We start from the raw sequence: 9061 nt of genomic DNA on the forward strand, positions 1-9061 counted from the left end.
AATCCTTTACTTCAGTTGTTTTGCCATCAAGGACATTAAGATATCTGTAAACTGGCCGATTTGACATTGACTGCAGTAAATCGTATAAGATTTATTTTCCACAGCTTCCGATACTTTCTCAACAATGCCATTTATCACGTTCGCATAAATGACATCTTCGGTACTTCGATTTTGCAGCACCAATATTTCTCTCAGTGGGCACTCTATGTCCGGATAGCTGAGAACAATATTTGGGTCAGCAGGTTTGTTATCAGGAGTGCTGCTGCCCTGTCCTGTTGTGGAGAATGAGACAAGGGGTAAGGAAGATAATGATTGACTCATAAAATGGAAACTGCTGCTTCGGCCCTGTTAAAGGTAAACTGTTATGTATATTTTGTTTCTATTACTACACTGTAGTCAACCCTATTTAAAGAGTAATTTTTGTTGCAATTGTAGGTTTAGCTAGTCTGGCTTCAAAGCATTGCATAGTTGTTGCACGTCTGTGTAGTCACAATGCTTTGATTTGGTGTAATAAGGTAATTTACAAAGTGAAATGCTAGTCTATTACTCTATTATAGCAATATATCTTTTCAAGCCTTTGCTTGCTAAAGGTGTGGCACATCGGATGCCCAAAAATACTTACGGGGGAAGAGGTCCAAAACATCCTGTTCTAAGCGCCTCTTGGGCTTTCCACTCGGTTTGCCCCATTTCTGGGGCTCGCTGGTGCATGAATTTACTTCGTGGTCGTTCACATGGAGGCACACTGCAGCTGCGTGCTTGCAGTTAGCTTGAATTCCAGCTTTGCAGGTGCACCGCCCCTCTCGGACAAGCAGCTCCTGCTTTTCCTGGCAGGACCACGCCAGCTATGAGAGGCAGAAATAAAAGTGAGATAGCGTAGACCCTTGCCGCCTTTTTAAGAGTGACTTCCTTCCCAAATTTCCCTCTACAAATTTTCAGCAACATGTCATCTGGCACCGTGTACATTTTTTCAGTTCACTTCGTCTGCCCCTCTGTCATACTATTCCGGGCGCGCGTACAAAGCTAAAATTAAGGCGACATATTTGATTAAAGGCTTCATTATTTAAAACACCGAGTACAATGTTCTGAGTGCGTTTTTATGCCTGCGCAGTTACGCCAGTGCTTCGCGCACATGATACCACAGTTACTACAGCGCGCCTCTAGCTCGCCACCCCTCACGCTGAACACCGCGTTCGCGAAACAGATTTTACGCATTTACGTCTGCAAATTCGATAGTCGCAAAAAGTAAATAAAGTGCAGGCATGACATAACAACTGAAATAAAGACGAGAGACCGAAAAAAAAAAAGGCGAGCAATGCGTGTGGCTTATGAGCGATGTTAAGCTGCCTCCCGACCAAGTCAGCCGGTGATGTTCTAAACGTGTGTCTCGTACCGTCCCAAGCTTTACAGTGGGTAGTATGATATGGCCGCAAAGAATTTTTCCCCCGTCGTTCCCGAAAGCGCACGAATTAACAACTCATTCCCATGCATTTCGACAGCGGAGAATTTCAACCGAATGCACCGTTGTTTCGTAGCTAGTGCTTATAATAAAGCGGAGATTTGAGTATGTAACAAATGAACAGACTTACCTCAAGGTACACGACGTACACGACGTTGTCGCTGACTTGTGACACGCATTTCCCATTCAATCGGGCTTCGTCGCTTTCAATTACCTGCTCACAAGAGTACACATGATTAATGAGCTCTTCACCTTTGATTAGGTTCGCTTTCCTGAAATAGCTGTCGAGCTGGCATATCTTTTTGAACCCGCACTGCAGCCGGATCATTGGGGCGCGCGACAAAGCAGCGCGAGACGTTTGCACGTGCGCGGAAGTGAGAGGCGAAAGGAGAAAACGTGCATGGGAGCCTAGGAGGCGCCGCGGCGTCTATCCCCAGTTTTTATTTTTCTCTCAGAGATGGCGCTCCCTGTCAGGAGCAGCAGCGCCGCTCGACGGTGCTTTAAAAGCCTATGACCGTTGGCGGCTGCGAATTTCGACTACGCGTGCTGTGAAAGTTTTTTTTTCTTCCGGTTATTCTTGGCAATTTTAAAACTTTCACAGCACGCGTAGTCGAAATTCGCAGCCGCCAACGGTCATAGGGAACCCAAGCTCAAGTTTGGTCGCGCAACGACAGCGCCGCGCCTCCCCTGGTGGCCAGCCGGAAAGGCTACTGGGGCGGAGCGTAGCAGACGCTGCCTGTTTCTTGCCTGTTTGACAGCGGGGGCGGCGCACGTGTACACGTGCTGTTAGCCCGGCAGCGAAGTATCCTTGCGGCTAGTTTGGTGCGCTGCTTTGACAAGGTGTTGAAGAGGAATTTTCGAAATGGCAGAAACGGCCCAAAGAAATAAGAAGCGGGGTCCGAAGTATTGCTGCGTCGTCGGCTGCCACAACAGTGCAGACAACACCAAAGGGTGCGATCCGCCTGTGAAACTACCGATTCCCAGGCAGATGGTACGAGAAAAAAAGGCGACAAGCCTGGATCACCGCTGTACGAAGAGTCAAGTAAGTCATGAAAGCCTTGTCTCGTTTTCTGATTTGACTGTTTCAGTTACTCGTTTTTGTTTCCTAACGCGACGCATCGCGACTACAGGACCATATATCGAGATCGCTGCCTTCTCACAGCATGTGTGTGTGTGAAAGCCAAGTTACGGTGGCATGGTGAGGCTGTTTTATTCAGCTTGTTTTGCTTTTTTTTAAACGTAGCCGTCATTGTTGAAATTCCCACTCGTATGTGATCGTTGCGCTGTTAGTTGAATTCAGTTCAAGTACGTACGTTGTCAAATGTTTGACGCCTGCAATTTATGCGTCAGGCAAGCATCTTTCTCGTGTCAGAACAGACTGCTCACAATTTCAACAAACGTCGACATTTTTTTGCTCGTTCACTTTGTTGTGCCTCTTTATTATGGCAGCATTTTAAGTTGTGAACGTTACTACTCCTAATATTGTCGAATGCTTAAAAGCTCGGCGGCTCTACCGTTTGCCACCTTCGGAGCGTGTGCGATTTTGTTCATGTGTGTGCGTTCGTTTCTGTGTGGTCGTGCATGTGTGCGAGTACATGTGTGTTTGTGTGTCTTGATAGTGGATAAGAGAAAATGTTTTTCTTTCTTGTGCAGTGCCGATGGAACTCAGTGGCTGCCAAAAGAATATACGCGAATTTGCAGCACACATTTTGTGGGCAACAGCAAGAGTGACATCAGCCAACATCTTTCCTACATCCTAACCATTTTCCCACCTGTCTACAGAAAAAAAGGCACCTGATCAGGAAAGGGCGCAAAGGTATGAAACCAAAAATGTGATGCTGCCAGTAGAGGTTACATCCTCATGTTTTCAAGTGTGTTCTGTTGTTTACGATCTAGGTAGAACGAGAGGAAGAAGATGGTTTACACGGTATGAAGGAGCACTTAACAAGGGGGGTATGCGGGAGGATGGGTGAGAAGTAGGTCATGGAGTGAAAAAAAAGATTCTTCAGTATGTATTTCTCAGCCTGGAACTATGGATCCTGTGGCCTACAAAAGAAATGAAAGCGACAGTACCAGGCAAAACTACAATACCAGTTGGATTGTTAGTCACCACCTAAGTAGGTTTGGTGAAGATACACCCTCTTACAAAGGGACAGGCTTTGGAAATGGCCCTGATAAGGAATATATCTAAGGTGAACAATTCTTAAAACTTTCAACAAAGAAGGTGGGTTGAGACATACAAAACAATAGAATAATAACCACACAGTGAACTGCAACTGACATGCAAAAAAAAATGTTTGAGGGCAAGCTCAAGTAGCAAGTGATAAGGAGGAAATGTGTTTGGAGAAACATGTGCAGCTTATGAAGGGCAAGAGGCCACAGTCAGAACTGGGCATGGTCTTACTGATTGGTTTCCGATTGAGAAAGGGGTGAGGCAAGGCTGCATACTGTCGCCCTGCCTATTTAACCTATATGCAGAGTGCATCATGAGGAAGACCGGTCTGGACGAGTCTTCAGCTGGAGTGAAGATCGCTGGAAAACGCATCAACAACCTTAGATATGCGGATGATACCACTTTAATGGCAGAAAGTGAAGGGGATCTCAAGAGACTTCTGATGCGCGTACAAGAAGAGAGTGAGAAGTTTGGGCTTAAACTGAACATTAAAAAGACGAAGATCATGGCGTCTTGCCCTATCAAGTCCTGGAGCATCAATGGACAAGAAGTGGAAGCTGTGACAGATTTTCTGTTCTTGGGCGCCAAGATTACCTCGGAAGGAGACTGCAGCCATGAAATTAGGAGACGCCTGCTTCTGGGAAAGAGAGCAATGGTTAGCCTTGACCGCCTAGTAAAGAGCAGAGACATTAGTCTGCCAACCAAGATCCGTATAACCCGTGCTATGGTCTTTCCAGTTGTAATGTATGGATGCGAGAGTTGGACTGTGAAAAAGGCTGACCGCCGAAGAATCGACGCGTTTGAATTGTGGTGCTGGCGAAGACTCTTAAGAGTTCCTTGGACTGCCAGAAGATCAAATCAGTCGATATTGTCGACCATAAACCCTGACTGCTCATTGGAGGGTCAAATTCTAAAGTTAAAGCTCGGCTACTTTGGTCATCTGATGAGAAGAGAGGAGTCGCTGGAGAAAGATTTGATGTTGGGAAAGGTTGAGGGTCGCCGGAGAAGGGGTAGGCAGCGAACGCGATGGTTAGATGGCATTCTCGAGGCATTGCAGATGAAGCTATGTGATGTTAAGAAGATAGTGAGAGACCGGAAAGTGTGGCGTGACATGGTCCATAGGGTCACGAAGAGTCGGACACGACTGAACGCCTGAACTGAACTGTGCAGCTTATGCTATTGCGGAGGGAAATAGTGTGTATGTGTGCTGTGAATAAACTGTACAATTAACGCTGTGAGGGATTGTTTTTCGAACAGTTATGGTGCAAAGGGAACGTTCCCTTAGAGATATTTATTCCAAACATATTTCCTCCTTATCCCTTGCTACTTGAGTTTTCCCTGGAACCTTTTTTTTTTTTGCATGTCAGTTGTGGTTTACTGTGCAGTGATTATTCTGTTGCTTTTTCCTTCTCACCCCCATCCTTTGCAGAAAGTTTTAGGAATTGCTCCTCTTAGATATATCCCATATCAGGGCTCTTTCCAAAGCCTGTCCCTTTGCAAGTGGATGTATCTGCACCAAACCTGCTTAGGTGGTGACTAATCATCCACCCAGTATTATAGTTTCTCTTGGTACTAGGGCTTTTATTTCTTTTGCAGGCCACAGAATCCCTGGTTCTAGGCTGGAAAATACATACTGAAGAATTTTTTTTTCACTCCATGGACCTGCTTTTTTCTCACCCATCCTCCCCTTCCACACTCCATGGACCTACTTTGTTCTCACCCACTTTCCTCCTCCCCAGCTTTTTTTTCTTCAGAAGCAAAAGCATATTTAAACCCCTGCCAGCAATGATTCAGAGGAACACAAGTCCACTCGGAAAGGTTGGCTTGACCTGCGAACTGAGGCGTATCCCCTTTACCCTTGCTCAGTGCTCCATCATATTCTGTTGTTTAATTTTTTTATGAAATTGTAGTGCCAGTGTATATCGAACAATAGATGCATTGGCATGCATTTAGTGAGTACATTTCAAGGCAGGTTTGCTTGCAGCCTACACAAGATTCATAGTAACCTTGGCTTTTGATTGCGAAATGCAGGTGGCAGACACGCTTCAAGAAGGAAATCTCATCCAGACAGCTTGTTGCAAACGATGAGCATTCATGACAAAGTACAGCTGATGAAGCAACAATGCAGGCGCCGGAAGCCTCCATTCTTGACGATGTGCACTGTGACTTGAGCACAATGGATTTCAGCGATGCATCTGTGGAAACGAGCATAGCTACCTCTTTGCTCGACGACCCGAGTGATTCACATCCTTTGGCGCTTGTGTGTGGTGCAGGACAAGAAAGCCATTCCACTTCAAAAAAGAGGGACGCTGTAAGACACCTTTTAATTTTGAGCTCCTGTTTAGTCAATGTAAATATAGCATGACACCAGTGCAACATACATTTGCTTTTAATAGTGTTCCTTCAACTTCCACAGGGAGCACAAAAAACTTGTCTAAATACCTCAAATTTTTGTTTAATTTTTTTTCAGACATGCCAAACAGAAGAATGCACTACTTCAGGAAAGCTAACTATACTTCTCTCAGCAACAAATGGCACTGAAGCATCTGCTCAAGTCATGCACACAAAAATGACTCACAAGGTTAGATGATGATGGTGTTGTTCCTTATCTGTTGTGTTTAACTGTGGTTTTGTCTTGCTGCTAGCAACCCGCCTTTGTTTTATTCCAATCGTACTTGCATTCTGGAGCAAATTTCATTTTTAATTTCTTGTTCCTGCATAACTTTGTTTTTATTTTATAATGGCCATGCTTATTTTCTCTTTATTATTCATTTTACCTTATTGTATTTCCTTTTTCATTTCATCATTCTGTATGCTTATCCTATCCTGAAGGTTGCAAGCACAGATGGAAATAGGAAGCGAAAATGTGGATTTTATGGCTTTGAATCCTTAAAGGAAAAAGAAGAGGCACTGCAAGATATGTGCGGTGTGACGCTGCAAGTTTTTTGCCTCCTTCTGAACTTGTTGCCAGCACCGCAATACAGGTGCAATGCAATGTCAAGGGAAGACAAGTTATGCTTGTTCCTTGCTAAGCTACGGCTTGGGATAACATACAGTGCCCTGGCAGCTACGTTCAGTGTCACATCCACAACAGTATCAACTGTGTTTAAAAAGACACTTGATATTCTATGCATTGCCCTGAAGGATTGGGTTTTCATGCCTTGCAGAGAAATAATCAAGCTTTCTTTGCCTGCCCCATTCAAAGAAAACTATCCAAATTGCACCCTGATAATAGATTGCACCGAGGTACACACAGAAACACCATCAAACCCCGATTGTCAACACATGCCGTATTCACATTACAAAGGAGGATACAGGCTAAATGTGTTGATAGGTATAATTCCAAATGGAATGATAAGTTTCATTTCTAAGGTTTATGGAGGATGGCATACAGACTCTTTCATAACACAGGACTCTGGCTTCCTGCAGCTTATCAAACCAGGGGACAATTTTAAGTGACAAAGGATTCCCAAGCATACCGACAACTGTAGAGGGTAAAGGTGCAGTGCTACTTATGCCTCCTTTTAATTCAGCGGGTGGACAGCTTTCTCAACAAGACATGGAGAAGACATACAAGATTGCGTCTGTGCGCATCCATGTAGAAAGAGTAATTCAAAGGTTGAAGATATATCATATTCTAAGCAACAGAGTACCGCTAAGCCTGGTCCCACACATGAACAAAGTGGTGTCAGTGTGTGCTGCCCTTGTAAACATGCAAGCACCAATCATTAAGAAGTAGGCCTGCTTGGTTTGCTGTGGCATCCATAAATTGATTTGTAGGCATGGATTGCATTTGTAAAAGATGACATTTGAAAAAAAAATAGTTTTGCAGTTTTATATTAGCACACTGTGACTTGACAACTGCAATTATGTGCACTTTGTGTAATAAATGTGTTCTTCAATTGGAGTACTATTTTTCATTTGTAGTGGTTTTATTTTGTAGTGAGAAGTCGTGCGATGGTTCTGTAATGTCTTCTTGCACTGCAAAGGCATGTTTTTTTATTCAACTGTACAAAGGTAAAGAATGCAGAAATGAAAGTATTGGACACAAGCCAGTGCATGGCTCCAATTAATATCACAGTATTTATCTTTGGTTTATTGATTGTGAACTGTAACCTGCTACAGCAAACAAGATCACTTAGACAACACAGACTGGCATCAAGTATGCAGTAAACTAGGTCGTAGGCCAATGTGCAACATAGTATATGGTACTCAATTGTAATAATGAAACATAATGAAGGCTTGTGATTGTTTCCCTTCTTTGTACAAAAAGCTTGCTATAAAAAGCAAGCAAAGGCTTGAAAAGATAATATATTGCTATAATAGAGTAATAGACTAGCATTTCACTTTGTAAATTACCTTATTACACCAAATCAAAGCATTGTGACTACACAGACGTGCAACAACTATACAATGCTTTGAAGCCAGACTAGCTAAACCTACAATTGCAACAAAAATTACTCTTTAAATAGGGTTGACTACAGTGTAGTAATAGAAACAAAATATACATAACAGTTTACCTTTAACAGGGCCGAAATCTAACAGCAGATATATAGGTCACTTGAAATATGCTAGATATGTACCGCAAAAAGTTTGATGTGGGGAAAGTATCATTCATCAGTCCATAAAAACATAGCGTGGAAACCTAAAACAAACCTTGAATCAAAAACTTGAAATAAAAATACTCCATCTTGGGGATAAGTTCCCACAGAAAAGCCTCGTCCCAAATTACTTTCACTATTACTGAATGTTTGGGACTGTAGACATAGAAAATGGCCCACTGCAGGTTCAGAATATACATCTGGACTTGAATTTGTGTATAATAAGCATGTGTGGTTCTCAGAACAATCAAATCTCTATCAAACATTAAGTAGGGGAGCAAGCTTCGTCTTTCTTCATAGTTAATGAAAGGTTCTTTCCTGTACTTGAACGTACACTTGATCTCAATCAACACGGTTTCACTGCCAATTTTTGTGAGTCCATCTGGGCTACAGCACAGCCATGGCTACTGTGGAAGCACGACGAGTCCTGCCTAGAACATGAATAATGGAGATTAGTGTTTGAGTTTAAACGTACAACAAATAGGAAACTAAGCATGCCAGGAATAACTCGTGATGTAAACTGGTAAGTGAACTCACCTGCACATTACGGATGCTAAGCTTACGTTCGAGCTCTTCTCGTGCTATGGCTTCTGTATTGATGCCTAGTAAAGATATTTACACGCCAAACTTCAGAGCAAAGAAACTATGAACATCACGCTTTGTGTTAAGCTTGTAGTAGAACAAGTGAATGCAGTGTTGCGACACCATAACTAAGCACTGAAAATGTTTCTTTTAAACAAATTTCTGTGCTGTTGGAAACATACCATAGCGCATTGCAGCACTTGTGTATGACGATGTCTTACAAAGGCTAACAGCAGCTCTCTCCAATCC

General features: G+C 43.2%; 1 pseudogene; it reads left to right on the forward strand.

Moving 5' to 3' along the window:
• The first annotated feature begins 5750 nt into the window (after nucleotides 1-5750).
• LOC146188833 (uncharacterized) lies at nucleotides 5751-7530 on the forward strand (annotated as a pseudogene).
• The last annotated feature ends 1531 nt before the right edge of the window (nucleotides 7531-9061 follow it).

Source organism: Amblyomma maculatum, chromosome 5 (genome assembly GCF_055883805.1).
Source record: "Amblyomma maculatum isolate TAMU_Amacu chromosome 5, ASM5588380v1, whole genome shotgun sequence".
NCBI classification, from domain to species: Eukaryota; Metazoa; Arthropoda; class Arachnida; order Ixodida; family Ixodidae; genus Amblyomma; species Amblyomma maculatum.